The sequence below is a fragment of the Dermacentor albipictus genome, chromosome 1, assembly GCF_038994185.2.
Source record: "Dermacentor albipictus isolate Rhodes 1998 colony chromosome 1, USDA_Dalb.pri_finalv2, whole genome shotgun sequence".
In the NCBI taxonomy this organism is placed as follows: Eukaryota; Metazoa; Arthropoda; class Arachnida; order Ixodida; family Ixodidae; genus Dermacentor; species Dermacentor albipictus.
Genome location: NC_091821.1, coordinates 98,344,649 through 98,366,310, shown reverse-complemented (window position 1 = coordinate 98,366,310; position 21,662 = coordinate 98,344,649). Strand labels below are relative to the sequence as shown.

Genomic DNA, 21,662 nt, shown 5'->3' with positions numbered 1-21,662 from the left:
AGTTCACTGCACGTATACGCAAAACCTTGCACTAAGATATCTAAATATACGTATAAGTATCCTATAGATCTACGTATCTAAGAAAAAGTCATGGTATATCATGCGTCAAACAAGGCAAATAAACGTGTTGCGCAATCACAAATTAAAAGAATCCTAGATACCGCCTCCATTCCATCCACTCCCCCCGATGTACCGCGCGCGACGGAAGTTGGCTAGCTTGCTCTACACTTTTCTACTTTGCGCACACAAGACTGAGTCGCGATCGTTGGCTCACTTATTCCAGCCCCCCCCCCCCCCTTCCCTTGCGCTTTAACTCGCACATACAGCATGCAACGCTCGGTAGCGATGTTATCGCCCTTGGACTTTATACGAAACATGAGGGCGATAGGGGACTGCAGGATTGCTCCTGGAGTATCCGTATAATTGCTATCGCAATAATATAATAAGAGTATCTGGCGACTGAAACGTCCTGTGGCCCATTACTTCCCGCAAAGGAAGAAGTAACAAAATCGAACTTTTACCATGCGACAATTCGTTGCGCCGCAACAATGTATTTTTCTTTTTCCTATTGTGGGGTGGGGGCACCGAAATGAAGAAACGCAAATGAAAATATGTTGGCCACATTTGAATGCCTATATTGCGCACCTAATGTGGCTACCGAAGCAATATCGGAAACAACGTGAGACGCTTGTTCCACCAAGAACCATACGCATACTGCTCGGTATCCTACACTGGCGAGACAAGACTTTCCGGAGAGGTGTCGCTCAAGCGAACGCGGTGCCATCCGTTGAGTCCCCACAGTGATGGCGGCGAGCAACCATTATTTATTTTTCTTGTCTGCTAGCCAGAAAGCGTCCAAAACTCCGCTAGGAAAGAATCCACTCAGCCAGAGCAAACAGAATGCGCACCGAAGTGCGCCGCGCGATGGTCGGGGCAACATGAGAAAAGCGCGTGCGCTGTGGCTGGCTCTGGCTGCCCGCGGTTAGCGAGAACAACAACAACAACAAAAAAGAAGAGGCTCAATGTATCCTCGCGAATAAAAGTCGAAGTAGAAAAATAAATAAGAACGTAGTTACCTTTCCTGGCTTTAGTGTCTTGGCATAGATGCTTTGGCGCAGGTGAAACAAAAAATGACGATATTCTTTTCTGCGACATGACGGCAAAAATGAAACACCATAACGCGTCTTCCCATCGGACCTCACTGCGTGCTTTGTCAACTTGTCTGATAGTGTACTCATATGGCTTCTCTAGTTGTATGATCCGATGTACGACTTTAAAAATGTCAACGCACCTTTGGTGTTAAATGTTTATGACAACATTAAACCCGCAAAGTTCCGAAATTGAAAATCTAAATAAAGCACGACTTTAGAAATTTAAATGCACCTTTCGCATCAAAAGTTTCAGAACTTTACTGGGTGCGAGGACTTAGGGAGTCGGCATCTGTCAGAAGCGCCTCCCTTGCGTAGTATAAGGGATCACGTGGCGCGCTCCTCACAGGTTTCGCTTATGGCGCTCAGTAAAAACCCCGTGAGGCAGCCCTCCTGGACATTTATGTAGGTACTCTGAAAATGAGGGAAGTTTCTTACTGTCTAAATAATAATCTTGGGCAATCTGAAAGCGCATAATCGTTTACAGACGCTATTTCTTTACCGAATACGTACAGTGAACGCCATTGCGCGCGGTCGCCGCGATGGAGTCTCCCGAACCGGCTTCTTGCGTGAAAGGTAGGCAAACGCTGAGAGTAAACTATGTGAAATATGTTCCTATAGTGGGCTGTCTGTATAACCAAATGGGGCATAACCGAACGAAGCCTCAATGTAACGATCGCACGGGTTCGCAGCAACCGACTGCGCGTCTGCATGGATGTCCGCGCACAATGTTTTGCTTTCGATGTGAGCGCGTTTTCGTACCGTGCCGTGAGCTTTAGGCCGTAGCATATGAGCATTGAACAGTACACTAGCAACCATTGTTGCGTGGACGCTATCAGAACTGTTCAAAAATAATTTCGTTATGGAGACTTCGACGCCTACGGCGACTGTGACGTGCCGTCGGGACGATTCAATCTTTTTTTTTTTTTGTCTTCTAAATTCTTGGACGTTTCGATATTATTTCTCAAGTTGCGTCGCACTGCATGTTTATTGGTCTTCTCAGCGTGCGATTTCCCGCGGCGTCTGCATCGCAATCCAGTGCGTTAATTCATAACACAAACATGACCATATATCCATGCTTCTTTTATTGTGCTTCTTACCACTCCCTTTCCGTTCCAGTGAACTTGCCAGTATCTAGCATCAACAAGTTCATAGACCAAACCGCAATGACATTAGCCGGGCAGCGGGCGCGGGCGAGCGTCTCAGTGCGCGTTTTTCTGCTACACACCGAACATCGCAGTCCCGGGAGCCGTAGCAGAAATCTTCCTCGCGTCTGTGCTTGCCGCATACCCGAGTTGTAGCCAATGGTTGTCTGCCTGTCCTAAGTTTCGCGAGCCAAGCTCTCCGCCACTTCTTGTCCTGCGGCTACGTATGAATAAGGCTGATACCGGGCTCCGTTGCGTACGTCCGGCACTGCGGCACCGAGCAGTAGCCTACCATGCTGCATGCCTCCAAAGGCAGCCACTACCTATTATAGTACTTTCAAATGTTGTCAAGCAGACACTCAAAGCGGGAAAGCCTCACCGCTTAATCAGAGCCAGGGAGGGGGGGGGAGGGGGGCTTATGGTGCTGAAGCACCATAAGCCCCCCCCCCCCCCCCCCCCCTTCCTTGGCGTCACAGTATGTCGGGTGACGAAAGACTTCAAACAACCTGTGCCATTTGTAACTTTATATAAGAGCGTATGCCTTCCAGTTCTTGAGTGCGCCTCCGTGGTTTGCGGCGGCACTTGTAGGTCGAATTGTGAGCTCCTCGAAAATATGCAAAAAAAGTTCGCATCTTTATTTAAACATCGATTCCGCCAAAAGCCTTCCATCTCCATTGAGCTAACACAGACACTCAAGTTTCCTACCCTCACTTTTGGACGCAACAAATCGAAAGTTCTTTTTCTCCACAAATTAATACATGGAAAAATCCACTGCTCAGACTTGCTTTCTAAAGTGCGGTTTTACATTCCGCAGAAAGGCCCAAGGAAACAGCACGCCTTTCAGCCTTCAGATTTTTGTGACCCTCTATCTAGAGTGCAGCCGACATACAACACCCATTCAGAGTGCCTGGATACTTTCATGCCTAATTTTATTATTTTCCTTGAAAAGGGTTGCGGAGGAATTTCAATAACTGGACAAAAACTCTCATATCTGTTGTGTGTTCCGTCATTCTGTAATCCTTTTTTCTATTTCTCCACTTTTGCTTTATATTATCTCCGTGTACGCATTTTAACCTCTGTTAAAATCTGTGTTCGCGAAATTATTAATGTTTTTATCTGTGTGCGCGTGTGTATGTGTATATGTGTGTGTGGGCGTGCACTGTTTTTCTGTGCATTGTTTTGCCGAGTGCTTCATCATCAAGACCCTCGAGGTTGTTCCTGGGCACTTCAATAAACACCACTGATTAATTTAATTTATTATTATTATTATTATTATTATTATTATTATTATTATTATTATTATTATTATTATTATTATTATTATTATTATTATTATTATTATTATTATTATTATTAGCGTCGGCTTTTCTTCCGAGAATTTTGAAGGGTGATCTGGAAGAAATTATTTTCAATTTCCATCCTAACGAGCCCACTGGATATGATGGAATTTCTTTACAAACCATCAGAAGGAATTTCAATGCGCTGTCAGATATTATCCTGCATATACTGAATGTTTTTTGGAAGGCGACGAAATTCCAGAATGCTTAAAAACTGCAGTTGTTGTACCACTACACAAGTCAGAGAAGAAAGATAGTATTGAAAACTATCGGCCAATTTCTACAATGCCGATTATTGCTCAGGTCTTAGAAAAATTTCTTTTCCACACTATGTCTTCTTTTCTCAATAAATTTTCTATCCAGACCATTCGACAGTTTGGCTTTATTTCAGGGCGTAGTACTGTGGCGCTGCTTGAAGAATTTTCAGATGAACTGTTCTCGGCATTCCATCAGAATGTTTTCACATGTGCGCTATTTTTAGATGTAGCGAAAGCGTTTGACACCCTGAATCATCAAATCTTGTTAAGTAAACTGCATTTTTGGGGATTTCGTGGGCCTTTTTACAAAGTTCTCGAAAATTACTTGAGCAACAGATTTCAGGTGGTCTATACCGATGATAAGGGCGTATTTAGTTCTAAGCTGTCGGTAAAAGCTGGAGTTCCTAAGGGGTCCATTTTGTCGCCATTGTTGTTTAATATCTTTGTTAACGACTTCCCTATGGCAATTTCGAAATGTTCAGTATTCCAGTATGCTGACGACACTGCATTATTAGCGAAGCACCCTTCTTATAAAACGTCCACTGAAATGTTGCAAAATTACGTGTACAAGGCAATGCTTTGGTTCTCTAATAATGGAATTGTTGTAAATGCCCAAAAAACAAAACTTGTTTGTTTTCGCTCCCCACTTAAGACTACTGTTATTAACATGCCTCTCTACTTGCATGAGTCAGACTGTGTTCATTGTAAATGTGCGCCTATTCCATACGTGGATGGTGTGAAATATCTCGGAATCTATTTCGACAGTAATTTATCGTGGCAACATCACTTATCACTTATTTGTTCTAAACTGAGGTCAGTAGCGTGGCTGTTATTTAATATCAAAAGTATTGCACCCTTGTCTGTAAAAAAGATTATAGCATAGGCACTAGGTTACAGTGTGTTGAGGTACGGCATTACAGTCTTTGGTTTTTGTTCGGATCGTTGGAGATGCAGGGTTGACAGGATTATAAAAAATATTCTTAAAGATGTTGCGTACAATTCCCCAATAGTAACATCTGCCAATATCTTCCGTGAACTTGGTCTACCAAACTTCCATTCATTATTTATAGAAACAGTTGTCGTTAAATATTTCTGGAATTCCGCTTTCAAACAAAAAAGTGCCGCCGCAAGAGAGCTTAGAAAACATGTTCGTTATGTAGTTCCTCGTTCAGCCACAAGGTATGGCACGGCCAGACGCTGTGCTTATGTGCCTGACATATTTAACAAATTACCAGAAGAAATTTTTAACGCGACATCAAAAAGCACGCTCAAACACTTCTTAAGCAGCTACAGTAAAATTAGCCTCTTGTACATTTTTTTTTCATCGCAATATTTACCTCGTCAACTGTTGTTATATGTAGATAACCAAATGTTATCTAGTTCTTTCCAATTTTTTGCCTTTCGTTTCATTTTGTTTATTTATTTATTTTTCTTCATTTCTCATTAATTTATGTACATTTTTTGCTTTGTCTATCACATTCATTGGCATGGTCCTACAAGCCAACTGAGGCTTAGACCGGCCTGCTTGTGTTGTTTTGTATTTTTGCGGCAATAAATATTATTGTTATTATTATTATTATTACTATTACTATTATTATTATTATTAGATATGAAAACACGCATATACAATGGCTGGAGAGGGTAATAGGGAGGGAGCAGGCTGGCAACTGCCACTGAGCCAACGCCTGCCCACATATTAGGAAGGAGGGAGTAGCAAATGAAGTTGGAGACACGAAGAGGAGACGGGAAAATAAAAGAAATAGCGAGATGACAGATCACAAACAGTAATGTAAAGCAACGACAAATAATAGAGCATACCATCGCTAAAGCATGCAGTGGCACACATGTCTGCTTCGGTCACATGTGCGCATGCGCGTTTTAGGCAATCCCTAGATTTAACGCAACATCACCGACATAACCACAACAATAAGCTTACGTGCGCCGGAAATGGAGTGGCCAAAATAAAAAAGAACGGATACCCAAGTACGAACGCGGAGACACCATGCCTTGCTTCCTTCCATTTCAGCGTATTCAAACCTTTGAAACAGTGAAAGCCGAGCCTCGGTTACGGTAGCTGGTGTCGTCACTCCTGCTGTGTCGCAGAGCAACAGAACATCTCGTGCAGAACAAGTTCCTTCTCCCCGATTTCGCTTCCGTCTCGCAGCCCTGCACACGAAGAACTTGCATAGCGTACCAGTCTGGGATTTCAGCCATAGGCGGCGTGGGGATTACGAGCTGGCAGGCTTCGTCTGGCACAACTCTCTCGAGCGAAGTGCGCACAGATGTACGCCAAGCGCCGCCGAAGTCGTGCTGTCTCTGAACTGCGCCGCGTCACGTCTATATATATATATATATATATATATATATATATATATATATATATATATATATATATACACATAGAGAGAGAGAGAGAGAGAGAGAAAGAGAGAGAGAGAGACGTTTCTCTCGGTTTATCACTCCCGGAACGGTGGGAGCTGGCAGATCAAACTTGTGAGCCACTCGGGAGTATGAAATATCCGCGAGACCTCAAGTGTCCACCGGTGGCGATCGGACTTCCTGTCAGACCATGTTAATTTAGAGCGCCTACGCATTAAGGCACCCGAAGCCCGGGCGCCCTTTGAATGAATTCGAGCATTCGCGCGCTACGTCGAGCCCCGCTTTGAGGCAACAAAGTTTGTTCGTCAGGCTTGGTCGCATCCTCCCCAGCCCCTCGGGCGCCTTCGTTCAAGGCAAACGAACGCGAGACCCACTGTTCCTTCCCCTATTGTTCGGGCGTTATAGGCTGCGAAAACGTTCAGTGCTGCCACGAAACATGACACGGAGAGGAACCGCTTTACTGCGAGCACGCGGTTGCCCGATTCATTTGTCGGCCCAGACACTCTCTTCCTTCCTTCTCTGTTTTCCCTTCCTCACAGCGAGATCTCAAGTTCTACAAGTGTCATTTCGTGCAGTTAAGTCAGCACACGAAGGGCGCGCAGTTCTATCAGCGTCTGGGATTTAGATCACTCATTTACCTCCAAGTTTAAGCTCTCTATAAACATGAACCTTCTTGTCGTCACTCTGCTCTTCGCATGTTTCCAATAAACCTGCTATCAATTGTTTAATTTGAACTTGAATGCTACATTTCTTAATTTTTTCTTAGGCTTAGTCCTATTACGTTTCTTTTTCAGCAGCAAGGTTGCAGAATCGTATTTATACTACTAAAAACAGCGCTTCTGACTTTGCAGGTTTTGTTCGTCGGAAAACACAACAAAACAAGCTTGCTTTTCCACTGTGTGAAGGTGGATGACCAGCGAAGCTGTTTAGCATACGACCAGGCACTTACCCAGCGGCGGGGCGTCCCCCTCCCTGCCAACGCCACCAGTCCTCACACACATTCCTAAAGCACCGACAAATCATTCTATTCGGCGGTCAACATTTTGCTGCCTCTTACAGCGAAAGCTCTTTATGACCAACTTCCGTAGTTTTGGCCCTATGAGGCCCTATGTGGTTAAACTACTTCCGTAGTTTAACCACATAGGGCCATATACGGTAGCCGCGCAACGGTATCGGGTAACGCACGCTCCCCCATCCCCCCTGTTTCCCCCTTTCAAGCTCAAGGAACAGTTAGAGCGGGGAAGCACAGCGGATGAGCAGCTAATGTAGCGACAGCAGAGTGCATGTATGGATGACGGCGGTCGGGGCGCTTAGCAACCTCTTAGCAACCACAGACATGTCCATGCGATGCTCGGTGCCACGTGGCACCGCCGTGAAGAGGGAGTGGAATTTGTGGCTAGGGCCACAGGCTGATTAGGGTGATATATATTGCTCGGTGAATACTTTGTTATCGCGAGGTGGGACTCGCAGATCACGCACTGCACTATGCTAAAACGCTTCATCTTGAAGCAGCAGCGGCAGAACGAACGTGAAATGAAGTGATCACGGCACAATCTTTTAGGCGGCTCACGCTGCCGCGAGTAATTTAGTCGCGTAATAATGTGTGCAAGTTTTGAAATGGTAGTTTATCCCAGGTCACTTCCTTAGATGCACTATGAGTTTGCCTCTGACATTTTACAGCGAAGCTGTATATGGCTAGTTTCCAGCCGATCGATGTCCGTAGACCAAAAATCCGTGGGCCGATGCCGAAGATAGTGAAATGCCGGGCCGACCCATGGCAGAGGTGAAGCAGGCTTTAAGCACTCCGCCAACTTGCAAAAATAGGTTTAATATCTTGGGTCCAAAAACGAACTGTATCAGATATTAATCTGATAAGAACAGATACTACACTTTGACCCGGCTCGGCCATGTCTGCGTTCGCACCGCCCACTCTTTGTCGGCGTTCCCACCGCTTGCGTATCGCCTTTCCTTCCGCTCTCCCCTGGTGGCGGTCCCGTCGAAACGTCACGCGTGTCTAGTTTCCTCCGGCTCCTCAGGCAGGCGATCCCGTCGTCCTCGCGAATATATGTAAAAATCACGGTAAATGAATCCACGCCTATGTTCAAAATTCTGTGCCACTTCTGTCGTATGCAGGCACGTACCCAAGGGGACTTTTCTATACAAATCAAGGTGAAGGAGGTACCTTTGCTAGCAAAAATGTGAATAATACCCACCATTCGCTATAAAGACGCGTAAACCCACAAAAGAGAATTGAAATGAGGTGTATGCCACAGGTACGCCTGTGAGATACACCTCTCCTTTACTTGGCAAACAAGGAACCACATCAAATGGACTCGCGATGGACTGAGAAGCGAAGGAAGAACACTGCCAAGAACGAGTAAACAAGCGAAAGTGTAAAATAAAGATTTCTAGTAGCGTTTTTTTTTAATTAGCTTTGGAAGAATTATAGAGAAATATATACTTGCGAAACAATCACAGGTTCTTTTGAATCCCTCGTTTACTCCTCTACCGAGTTAAGTGCTAAAACTGAGTCGTGCTGCTATTTGGGAAGTTGCGTAACGATGCGTGGTCACCAGTCCAACACAACCGTGTAGAGCGCAGGACGCTGCGGTTCTAGACGTGCCACGCCCACCGAGGAAGGTTAGAAAAACACCCACATAAGCATAGCAGAGAAGTGGCTACGTCAGGTGGTTAGACTGATAACAGTAGAAGAATCATTCAAAAGAAACGGAATCCTTCTTCACTTCGGGCGCCGTTTTCTCCCCTTCCTTTGTAAATAAAAAATGTTGACCAATAAATATTTTCACAAACAACAGTTCAATTTGTTAATGTTCATGTTTCCTTCCTGTTTGGCTGTTGCCTCTGCTCTCTCCCTTAGTAGATCGCTTAATTTCTGAACTCTTTGCGACTCTTGTTTCCAGTTGCCAATTTTACACGAAAAGTGCTGTACAATTAGGGAAAAGCCAGACGAAGTAATGGGTGAGAGTCATATTGCTTATGGGTTTAACGGTTATAGCAGGGTCTGCTGATGGGCGCTGTTTCCCATTATTTTATTTTCCACCTTATCTAACCCATATCGCGGGTATATGCTTCCGAGGATCTGCGAGCGTCGCGGCGAGCCGTCATTCGAGGAAATAATGAAGCAAAAAGAAAAGTTAAACGCAACTGGCGTTTTCTCCTGCCGCAACTCGTTCCACGAGCACACAGACCAGCTGACTACGAACCGAATTTTTTCCTGGTCCCTGGATCAGCCTAAACAAAGAAGATTGAACTAACAAAGCAACAGCGATGCGCGTGATTGTTGAATAGACGGTTACACCTGAACTCATCTCGAGTTAATCGCGCGGGCACCGAATCGATGAGAAAACTGGCCTTCACATCCCAGGAGATGCCTATAACTACCGCCATCCGAAAGGAAGAAAACAATTGACAACCATTCCACTCTGTAAAGACGGAATGACAGTGAAAGCTGACGACAGTCAGCTCGCAAACGAAAATCAAAGTGCTTCACCTCCGCCGTGGGTCGGCCCAGAGATAGTGCAATACCAGGGCAAGCCTCGTGCAGGTGAAGCAGGCTTTAAGCACTCCCCATACGTGGGCAGATACCGACGGTAGTGCAATTGCTAGTAGGTACAGCGGGGTGGTGGCGTTTCTCACGGTGCTCGACGTTTCTGCGCAGGCTCGAGTAAGAGCCGGTGTGAGAGCGAAAATCTGGAGGCCCTTGCTCCTTGAATATGTGAGTTTGCCTAGGCACAACGGAGGAGGTTACTTGTCCCCTAGGCATACCGGCGTGGAGGAGTGCGGCCCGTTTGTTTAAGCTCCGCCGCTGGCTGCCCGTGCGGTGAGGCAGTGGTTACGGATGCCCCATTTGGTGATCGCTGTGTCTGAAGGGGCAAGGTTCCGACTGGTGTTGTATAAGCGGTGGGTCGCTTTTTTAGTCGCGACGATAGATTGCATTTTTTTACAAGCACTGCTCCACGAGGGCACATGTAACCGGTAAATGGAGGCCTCAGGAAAGCACCTGAGGTTGTATTAAAGCAGGCGGTGCAGGATCTCCAGGACACCCAAGCGGTGTAGCGGGGGGATCAAAGCTGGAAGCAGGGTGGCGCGTGGGTTGGGGCCGCGGAGGCCGAAGCGTGCCAGGGGGTGTTCGCATAAAAAAACTGGCTGCCCGCGATAGCGCACAGCCGATCTTATACTCCCCTGGCACGCCCAAGCCTTGGCGAGCCCCAACCCACGGACCAGTCCGGGTTCTAGCTTTGATGTCCCCGTTGCCGCTTTGGTGTCCTGGAGATGCCGCCAATAATGCGATATAATGGTGCGTTGTTTTAATTAGTAAAATACACGAGTGAATAAATAAAACTACGTCCAGCCGTCAACGTGCGATGCTAAGTTCAGCACTATACCGCGCCCCGCGACTTCTGCCGGCGCGCCTACAGGGAGAGAGAGAGAAAAAAAAAGTTGTGATATCCGGAAAGGTTACCTCAGCGACAGGCCTGGGCCCGCTATACTCCAGGTGATATAGTTAGGGATGAAAGAGAGTGGAATAAAAACAAAAAACGAAGGATACGCACACGCCTTAACACGTACGCGAAATACCTTAAAACAAAAGTTATTTAAAAGGGCTCATAGAAGGCCTATATCCCGCAGGAATGCTAAATGTTCTGCTATGCAGACATGGGTATATTGCTGAAGTCCTGGTATAGGGCTGGGCGATTGATCGATTAACCTCCATATTAATCGAGCAGTGTCTTATTCACGACTAATTTCTTTCTTTCTTATCGCGACTAGTCGGCGGAGGACACGAGCAAAATCGGGCGACCATTGGGCGCCTATGCCCCGCACTGAGCCGCCCATGCGCACGCTGCAATTAGAGCCAGCGGAGAGATAATCCGATGTCACGCAAGCGCCTCTTCAGTGCTGCTGACATGACCGTTAATGAGCGAATGAACTTTCCGCTACTAGATAACGTTAACACTCTGTTTGCCTCCGCAAATGGACCTTCGAGTGCGAACTTGATATGTCGCGTCGCCGACAGCCGACGGTCGCCTCAAATACTACGGTTTCTAAACAAAAAAAAAGTACGGTTTATTTTTCTGCATAGCTTATGCACATAAATCACCAGCTTGTTCATATTGTTTAGTTCGCGTACGTACATCCATAAATTCGAATACTTGGTTTGCTAATCCATTAAAGGAATCCGACTATAATAGCATTACATTCTTCAGTCCTGATGCACAGCCGGACTTCTTAATTAGCTACCTGGACCTTGAGATATGTGCCATGCGAGGTGTAGTCCTCCTTTTCAGGTGATCCGCATGAACAAGCATGATTGCGCTATCGTGCACCGGCGATCTTTCTTCTCCATCTGTTTGAACTAAATAAAAAAAAGAGGTGGTATGGTCTGTAGTGGTGCGCACACCACGCTCTTTCAGTTTTTTTTTATTCCGGTCTTTCTCCGTACAGTGAAGGCACCTAACTGCTCCCCCATCGCTGAAATGGCCGTTAAGAAAGGAATGAAAATAAAACGAAATAATACCTCACCGCATTTTAATTGCGCACCTAATTTCAGACATACTTTCATTTATTGTTAATTTATTATTCAAGACTGGTTTATTTCCTGCCGAACTTAAGCGTGGTAAAGTCATCCCACTTGTTTTAAAAAGGCGATAGCTCATTATTACACAACTGCAGACCTATTTGTATTCTACCGTTCTTTGGGACAGTTATTGAGAAACTAATTGAAATACGGCTCGAGATACATTTTTAAATTTAATATCATTTCTTCATGCCAGTTCGGTTTTCGCCATGGGTATTCCACAGAGCTGGCACTTATTCATCTTGCTGACCAACTAAAAAAATTAATCGACTAGGAATTTCTCGCCGCCTCAGTTTTTATCGATCTAACCTAAGCATTTGATAGGATAAATCATATCTTATTCTCTAAGCTCGAAGCAATTGGCATTTGCGCTGCTGCCCTTTCGCTACTAAAAAGCTACTTATATAATAGAGTTCAAGTTCTTTCTTTTTCCAGTGCTCATTCCCGACAGCGAACTACTAACATCGATGTGCCCCAGGGCCGCTATTTTGTAGCGATGCCTTATGCCTTATTCTATGCTATTCTTATCATCCACCACACACGGCTGCCTGATCGCGTTGATAATGTGGGCAAGCCGTCGCTCTGACCAGTGGCCAAGCGCGAAAAGCATAGAATCGCATAAGGCATCGCTACAAAATACCGGCCCAGGGGTCCATCCTAGGGCCACTTCTGTTTTTGGTTTATATTAATGATTGACCTAATTGTCTTTCTTCCACAAAATTCGTTCTGTACGCTGATGATACCACTATATTCACCTTTCATAAAGATACCGCATCTCTCGTTAATAAGCTAAATGCTGACTTAGAAAATATTCTAAGTTGGTGTAATGTTAACATGTTATACTATATTAATACAACTAAGACCAAATTTGTTGTATTCTCTTCACATCAGCGAAACATAGCTTCCATTCCACCTATCAGTTTTGGGCCCCATTGCCAATATCCAAGTTCATGTTCATCTTTCCGTGGCATTCTACTTGATCGTAATCTGAAATATCGCAAGCATATTGCTCACATAAAAAAAGAAAATAGCTTACGGTATATGCCGCGCATCTTAATTAAAGCACGCCCTTACTTCACATGTAAGAAACCACCAAACTCAATCTCAGAGACTGGTGTGAAGGCATCAGAAGGGACATTAAAACAGCGTCCAAAAGAATTGTTACAGACACTAATGTAGAGGCAATGGACTCGAAACTTGCCCACTTAATAGGAGCCAAGGAAGCCATAACCCGAAGGTTGCGGGCCCAAAGGCTAAATCGTAGGCTGAGAAAAAGAATCGCAGAACTTAATAAACAAATCGAACAACACTGTAACACCCTCTGCCAGCAACAGTGGGACGAGTTTTGTGAGTCAATCGATGGGCAAATAAGGAACGGCAAGGCGTTGAAATTGATCAAGCATCTGCTGGATGAAAAAGGCACTAAATCCAACCAGAGACACAGCCTTGCGCGAGCTATACACATAGCCCTTAACGATCAGCCCATCGAAACAGCTACCAAACAACTAATTGACAAATACCTACCAGTAAGAAATGAGCAGGACCAGCCACTTCCATCAGAATACAGGGGAGCCGCTCATCCTGAACTCGACCAACCCTTCACCACATTCGAAATCCGGAGGGTGTTAAGTGAACTAAATCAAAAGTCAGCCCCCGGTCCTGATGGAGTAACAAACAGATCACTTAGCAATCTCGATGAGCCGTCAATTGAATCGCTGACAGACTTCATCAATGAAGCATGGATCTCAGGCGAAGTCCCAGAAGAATGGAAAACTTCACAAGTTATACTAATACCGAAACCGAGTAAACCTCCAAGCTTGGACAACTTAAGACCAATATCACTTACATCATACGTGGGGAAGGTCGCTGAGCACGCAATCCTTAACAGGCTAAATGACCACTTAGAGGACAATAATATATACACTCACAACATGCTGGGTTTTAGGTACGCACTTTCCACGCAGGATGCCATGAAGCAAATTAAACACCACATACTCGACGGATATTCTAGAAATACTAAGGCCACACTGGTATTAGACTTGGAAGAAGCGTTCGACAGCATCAAGCATGAGTACATCCTTAAAACGATGGAAGACATTGGACTCGGGTTGAGGATGTTTAATTACATCAAATCCTTTCTGGAAGCACGCACGGCGAAGATAAAGATCGGAGACACAAACTCGAAAATGGTTCAGCTCGGAGATCGAGGAACCCCCCTAGGATCGTTGATCTCTCCTGTCCTTTTCAACCTGCGCATGATTGGTCTCTCCAGAAAGCTGGGCAACATTAAGGGCATTCACCATACCATTTATGCTGATGATCTCACTGTATGGTGTGCTGGTGGCAGTGAAGGGCAGATACAGGACGCACGGACTGAAGCGATCAAGACGGTGGAACAATATCTGAGACCCACTGGACTCAGGTGCTCCCCACATAAATCGGAGTTGCTACTTTATAGACGTGAAAAAGGGGGCAGGCCTAAGGGCTGGAAACCTCTATCGGAAAGCAATATACACCTACATACAGAAAATGGTGTCGATATACCCAGAGTCAACGTGATCAGGGTACTAGGCTTTTTCATTGAACCAAACGGTGGAAACCATACGGAGGTCAAGAAAATCACCCTTAAAACGGATAACGCGTGCAGATTGATCAGACGCTTGGCAAGAAGACACAAGGGCATGGAAGAAGATAACCTCATCAGGTTAATCAACTCTTTCGTGCTGTCATATTTCATACGCCACTGCCATGTACAACTGGACGCAGGTTCAATTCAAGAAGCTTGACGCAGCGATCAAGAAGGTTGTTAAAAGCGCATTGGGGCTCCCAATTCGAACCAGCACTGCAAAATTGCTCAAGTTAGGAATACACAACACGACCATGGAGATCGCTGATGCTCAAGAAACATCCCAAATAGCGAGACTATCTACAACCAGCACGGGAAGATCAATCCTGGACAAGATCATGATCAACCCCATTACGGATCCAGCACAGTACACTAAAGTTAATCAAGAATTCGCAGAGAACATAATTGTCGCACCGCTACCCAGGAATATGCACCCAAGACATAACATGAATAGGAGAGTTGCACGAGCCAGGGCGTTAATCAAGAAAATGGATAAAGGGGGCAGAGGAGCCTGCTTTGTTGATTCGGCTGCCTACAAGGATCGAACTAAGTTCGCGGCGGCAGTAGTGGATAATCGGGGCAATTGCACCAACTGCGCCACGGTCTACATTAGCAAACCTGAAGTCGCTGAACAAGTTGTCATTGCATTGGTACTAACAGACGATATATTCACAGAAATTTACAGCGACTCGAAAACAGCAATTAGAGCTTTCAACAGGGGAAAAATTGCCCCCCAGGCTGCGAAAATAATTAACAAAAGGCAAACAAATGTTACACGTTACATTTATTGGTTCCCGGCGCACCTTGGTTCACTTGATGGTATTCCTATCAATCCAAATGAATCGGCCAACAGCGTCACCCGCGACCTTACAGACCGCGCCGCTTTTACATATGGTTTGGTTCTGCTGGATTGGAGAACTTACAGAGAGATACGCTCATTACATACAATGAAATTACAAAACATTACTACATATGTGAAGGAGGGAGTTCCAACCCCCTCACTATAGGCTAAACAGAGCACAAGCAGTTACACTTAGGCAATTACAAACAGAGTCTTATTATTCACCTGCACAAATAAAGGAATGGTATGACATTGCAGACATGAATATTATATGCAAAGCATGCAAAAAGGAGATATGCACGCTTGAACATCTGCTCTCGTAGTGTGGGTCGCTCGGCCCTGGCATTTCCCGGAATCGGTTTTTAGGAATGATCAGATCTCCAGATCATATCCCTCAAGTCCATATAGTCCTCAAGATCATATCCTGGACAGCCAGGTCCAGTACGCCCGTGATAGGGCTAGGAGGCTTGACCTCCCGGTCCCAACATGGAACTAGCCAGGCAGGTGGCAACACCTTGTACAGGACAATAATAAAGTTTTTTCCCCTTCGTCCTCCTCCAGATTGCTCTCCTTTTACCACGCTTTTGTTCACTCTCACATTAATTATGGTATGGCGCAACTATTCCATCACTGAGCGTGAGTGTCTGGCCCTAGTTTTGGCGGTTGCGAAATTCCGCCCATACTTATATGGCCGATCCTTTTCCGTTGTCACAGACCATCACGCGCTTTGTTGGTTATGCTCATTGAAAGACCCTTCAGGAAGACTTGGTCGCTGGGCCTTACGCCTCCAAGAATATTCGTTCTCTGTCACCTACAAATCTGGCCGACTACACAAGGACGCTGACTGCCTGTCTCGCTACCCGGTAGACGAGCCTGACGACGCCGACAGTAGTACCGCCGACGGCATTTTCTCTTTGTCTGCCTTCGCTAACATCGCCGATGAGCAGTACCGAGACCTATCGCTGCGAGTACTCATCGAGCGTCTGCGCTCTACCGACGCATCCGTTCGCCGATATGTCCTCCAGGGCGGCATTCTGTACCGAAGGAGCTTCCTCCCTGATGGCCCTGATCTTCTTGTCGTGCCAAAACATCTACGACAGACTGTGCTCTTTGAGATGCATGACGCACCCACTGCAGGACATCTTGGGGTAACCCGCACGTACGACCGCGTCCGCCGCCGCTTCTATTGGCCTGGTCTCGCTCGCTCCGTTCGACGCTATGTTGCTGCCTGTGATCCCTGCCAGCGTCGGAAGACACCTCAGGTGCTACCTGCCGGTCATCTCCAGCCGATCACCGTCCCTGTGGAACCGTTCTTTCGTGTTGGATTAGACCTGCTCGGTCTCTTTCCCACGTCATCCTCTGGGAACAAATGGGTAGCCGTCGCGACTGATTACGCCACCCGATACGCTATCACTCGGGCTCTCCCTACCAGCTGCGCCACTGACGTCGCGGACTTTCTCTTGCGTGACATTATCTTGCTTCATGGCGCCCCGCGACAGCTGCTTACTGACCGTGGTCGAAACTTCCTCTCGAAAGTTATCGCTGACATTGTGCGTTCCTGCTCCATTCAACACAAACTGACTACTTCATACCATCCTCAAACCAATGGCCTGACAGAGTGGTTAAACCGTACTCTTACCGATCTGCTGGCCAAGTACGTTTCCAAGGACCACCACGACTGGGACATTGCCCTTCCTTACGTAACATTTGCGTACAATTCTTCCCGGCACGACACCGCCGGATTTTCTCCCTTTTATCTACTGTACGGTCGCGAACCTACCTTGCCCCTAGACACGGCACTTCCTCCTGCTGCGGTCTCAACAAGCGAGTATGCGCGCGACGCCATCGGCCTCGCCGACCATGCACGCCAGCTTGCCCGTGCTCGACTTACGGCCTCACAGACCACTCAGCAGTGTCAGTACAACGCCCGCCATCGTGACGTACAGTTTTCACCTGGTGCGCTCGTGCTCCTGTGGTCGCCCTCTCGTCACGTCGGGCTTTCAGAGAAGCTTCTTTCGCGATACACAGGGCCCTACCGCGTGCTGCGCCAGGTGACGCCTGTGACTTACGAAATTGCTCCTGTGGGCTCAACCTCGTCCTCTCCTGTGGCATCTAGTGATGTTGTACACGTAAGTAGGCTCAAGGCCTACTACACTGCTTCCGAGTCCGATCTTTAGTCGCTCCGGGACGGCGCTTTTGCAGCCGGGGGTAGTGCTGCGGCACAATATGTGCGATCACGAAAGGCCAGCAGTGTGAAGACGACGACGACGATTAGAAGCTAGCGCGGGCTGTTGCCTCTTGGCCAAGCGCAGCGTATTTTCCTTGTAAATATATTTGTACATAGCTTTTCGTCTGCGTCTTCCTACGTAACAATATGTTGGGGAAACACCTATAATACTCATATTGCGTCTCTACAGATAGTTCAGAACCGAGCCTTCAGAATAATTACTTGTAGTTCACGCGTTTGTAATGACACTTCCCTACTACACGAGAATAACATCCTTAGCATTTCTTGGCTCACTAAATACAACCTAGGTATTTTATTTCTACAGATTTGTGCATAATGAGCTACCATCAATCACATTTTCACCATCTAACATGATGATTCATCGTACCACCAGATTCGCGTTGAATAACAATTTTCTTTTACCAAGAAGCAGCACTAACTAACGGTAAACAAACCATGGAATTCACTTCCATATCAGTATGGAACACTCTTCCTCTCATAATGAAAAACATAAGATCTTAAAACCAATTTAAAATGGAACTAAAATGCATTTATTGTTAACAGACTAATGAGAAAGTGTACTGCAAGCGATCTTGAGTAAGTTTTTTTTTCGCTTTTTTTTCTTTTTTTGTTTGTTTTTGTTCTTGTAAATAAACTACTGGTATTTTCTCCCATGCAATTCTTCTTGTTACCATGAGATATGCTAAACCTTGTTACTATTTGCAATCAATTCTGTATTTTGCTCTGTTAACGTTAATTTCTTGTTGCTAGTGTACTACCTTATTATATGCTGCTGTTGCTTTGAGATCTCAACTATCGTAACTGTTCTTGTACAAGAGATCCCGATACGGTCTTCGACTATGGGACCTCCTTCTGCATACTAAATACTTGTAACGTGGCCCTACTTCTAACAATAAATTCTGATCCTTATTCTGATTCTGATTTGCTTTATAGGGCTGCTTACGACGAGTCTGCGGTTTTCAGTTATGTACCTGCCCTTTAACTCCTTGCGCATATATACCTGCCAGTTTTCGTCGTTTCGTGTTTACAGCGCCATCAAATTGTGCAAGCTCTTGTATCGAATGCCATTCACAAGTGTTGGCGGTGCATTTGCATGTGCCGGAGAAGTGGCACTTTTGAAAATGAGGGAACTCCTTCGTGGCCCCCATTTTCTGCACCTTCCTGAAGGCTTGCTCTCGGCTCGCAATCGACCGATTGCCAAAGCGCCGTTCAGGTTCCCCAGTTGAGCAGGCAGCAGACGGGGCCGCACCATCGAGCGTGACCGGGTATCGCCTGCATTCGGCATGATTGCCTGAGAGTCCTCGTGCACTGCCATCACATTTTCTTTCTTTCTTCTTTTTCTGACATAGTGCGACCAAAAAAAAAAAAGGGGGGGGGGGGTTCTTCCTACCAGTACCCCGAAGTTAGTGCTTCTCAGGAGTGAAAATTTTGCTGATTGCTGCTAGTGTAGGTGCACAGTGGTACCGAGACATAGCTGCAGCTACGCGGTACTGGCACATAGTGAGCTTGTGTCGAAATTTTCTAACAAAATGATCGCCAACCGGAGCATGGCTGTTCATGGTGAAACTTAGGAAGAAGTAGTTGAGTTGAGATTACGTCGAAATCGACACCTCAACACCTTGACCTAAAGTTTTGTTTTCCATCGCATTATACGGCGAGAGTGAGGCTGCCGTGGTAGCGACGATAGTAGTTGGCGTAGCGAAAAGAATGGACGGATGCATCGAACGCAGCTTGGAGCTCTTAAGTGCTTTCGTAGTAAAAAAGTAAGCAGTTCTCATCGATGGAATGATGATGAACGAAAGTCATCTTAGATTCAAAGACGTTGCTCTTTCGTTCAGTGCTCCATCGTAAGTGGAATTGAAAATCTATACCCTCACAGTCAGAAACGAAACGTAAAGTTCAACGACCTGATTAGATACCCATGGCATTTGCTGGGCGTCGTAAGCCACGGTACAAAATTAAAAAGGGGCATCACAGCACAAAGCTCGATTATAACGCGTTTGCCAAACAGCTGGGCCCGTATTCATAAAAACCTTATTACGCTAGAACTGCTCCCAAAATCGGGTGCCAGCCAATCGTGCCGTTGGAGATAGTGCTACGGAACAGTATTTGCGATGACGAAGAGGCGAGCAGTGTGAAGACGACGACGACGATTAGAGGCTAGCGCGGGCTGTTGCCTCTTGGCCAAGTGCGGCGTATTTGCTTGTAAATATACTTGTATATAGCTTTTCGTCTGCGTCCTCCTACGTAACATATCTGGTGGAAGTGCGGGGTATCGATCCCCGTACCTCTCGCGTCTTCCTACGTAACAATATTACTAGCGAAAGCGGCCGGCCAATGCAAACAGCTTTTATGAACAAAAAGCTCTGTGAATTTTGCTCCTAGTATTGCGCACTTCATGTACGAATAAATGGCACGAAGGCTGTCGCACAGTTCACGTGGACAGTGCTGCTGAGCGCATATATTAGCGACATCTCAACATATAGGGAAAGCTGCATTTTTCTAGTCTGTACAATAAGAAAACTGACTCCAGAATAAATAATTGTCCCGCGTTTTTGAATATGGCTATACCTTCAAATTCGGAGCGTCCTCCACCGAGTGCGGCCCATTCAATAATACCGTCAATCATGCAAGACACTCGCCGTGGTTGCTTAGTGGATATATGGTGTTGGGCTGCTGAGCACGAGGTAGTGGGATCGAATACCGGCCACGGCGGCCACATTTCGATGGAGGCGAAATGCGAAAACACCCGTGTACTTAGATTTAGGTGTACATTAAAGAACCCCAGGTGGTCTAAAGTTCCACTACGGCGTGCCTCATAATCAGAAAGGGGTTTTGGCACGTAAAACCCCAGAATTTAATTTCTTTTAATCATGCAAGACACCATGCGCTATAATTCAGCGAGATCTTTGGGTTACGCTGATGCTCCGGCAGGTGCACTGCCAATGACAAACGTTTTTCCCCGCCGCTTTTACCAGGGTTCAGATACTGTTTTCTACAACAAAGCTACTCCTGACGCCGAGGTTAACGGCCCTAATGCTGGTCCAATAGTAACACTACGCATGTACGAAAGATAGTTTGGAGAGGGCAACGCAAACTGCAGATTAGTAATGTGACTACCAGCAGGAATACATTGCCTGCCGTTGCGACGCCAGCAACCCTGGAAGCCGAACATTCCGCCAGACACCTGGTAAGGTGTAGACTAAACCCTGAGCAAGAAAGGTGGCGACTCGGGTCTTCCTCAATCCGCAGGCTCTGTCCAATACGCCATGCGTTGTGGCTCGACCTGCACAGTCGCAGGCAGCGCGCACAGACAAACGGCGCGAGCGACCAGCCTCCAGTGCGTTGGCTCTAAGCTCAGCGGAACCAAATCTCTTCGAATTCACTGCTTGCCAGGTCAGCCCGCTCAATTATCCGACGCTGCCCTTCGCGAGCCGTCGGTAGGCATGTAGAGCAAGGGCCGGACGCCCCTGCAACAGGGAGAAATCGATGAAAGGTTTTACGAAAGGCTCAAGGCTGCATCCATCCGTCTGGGAGGTCCAACGCGGGATAAGGCGCTTCGGCTGCCTGTGTAACGGATTTAGGTCCCTCTGGCGCGGAGGAAACCTACTGCGAGCGAAGGTTCGACGCACCCTTGGCGGAGCGATGGGACGCAGTTATTCCACGCCGACCGGATGAGGCCAGGGACGGTTGTACCGGCGGTTGACGATCGGCTTTCTCGGGTTCTGAGATGTCTGAGAATCTAGGCTTGGCCAGAGAGAAGCGGTATTGCGTGCGCGCGTAATCATCAAAGGTCGAAATGAGGAAAAAAAGAATATTAATGTTCATGCGACCACTGTCAACATATAAGCCACAAATACACCTATGGGGCACCAGTTAGAATGGGAAGCGTAGACAGCTAATATGTACGAAAAAGCGATATACTAAGACTCATCGTCCAGATTCGAGCGCATTAGATATGGCGCTTCACATATACATACGTGTAAGAAACACATTACTGTGTCTATAGGTTTGTGGGTCTAATTTTTGTTGCACATAACAACTTGAAGCCAACAGGTAATGAAGCCAAGTTCTAGCCGGCC

At 46.4% G+C, this 21,662-nt stretch overlaps 1 protein-coding gene and 1 non-coding gene across 5 annotated transcripts in view; both read right to left on the bottom strand.

Moving 5' to 3' along the window:
- LOC135917533 (uncharacterized) overlaps positions 1-21,662 on the bottom strand; it is a 385,479-nt gene that overhangs the window by 208,545 nt on the left and 155,272 nt on the right. The gene's annotated exons all lie outside the window — the stretch shown is intronic.
- On the bottom strand, positions 7,996-8,184 carry LOC135917543 (U2 spliceosomal RNA). The gene has a single exon (XR_010569317.1). It is a non-coding gene; the product is annotated as a U2 spliceosomal RNA (small nuclear RNA).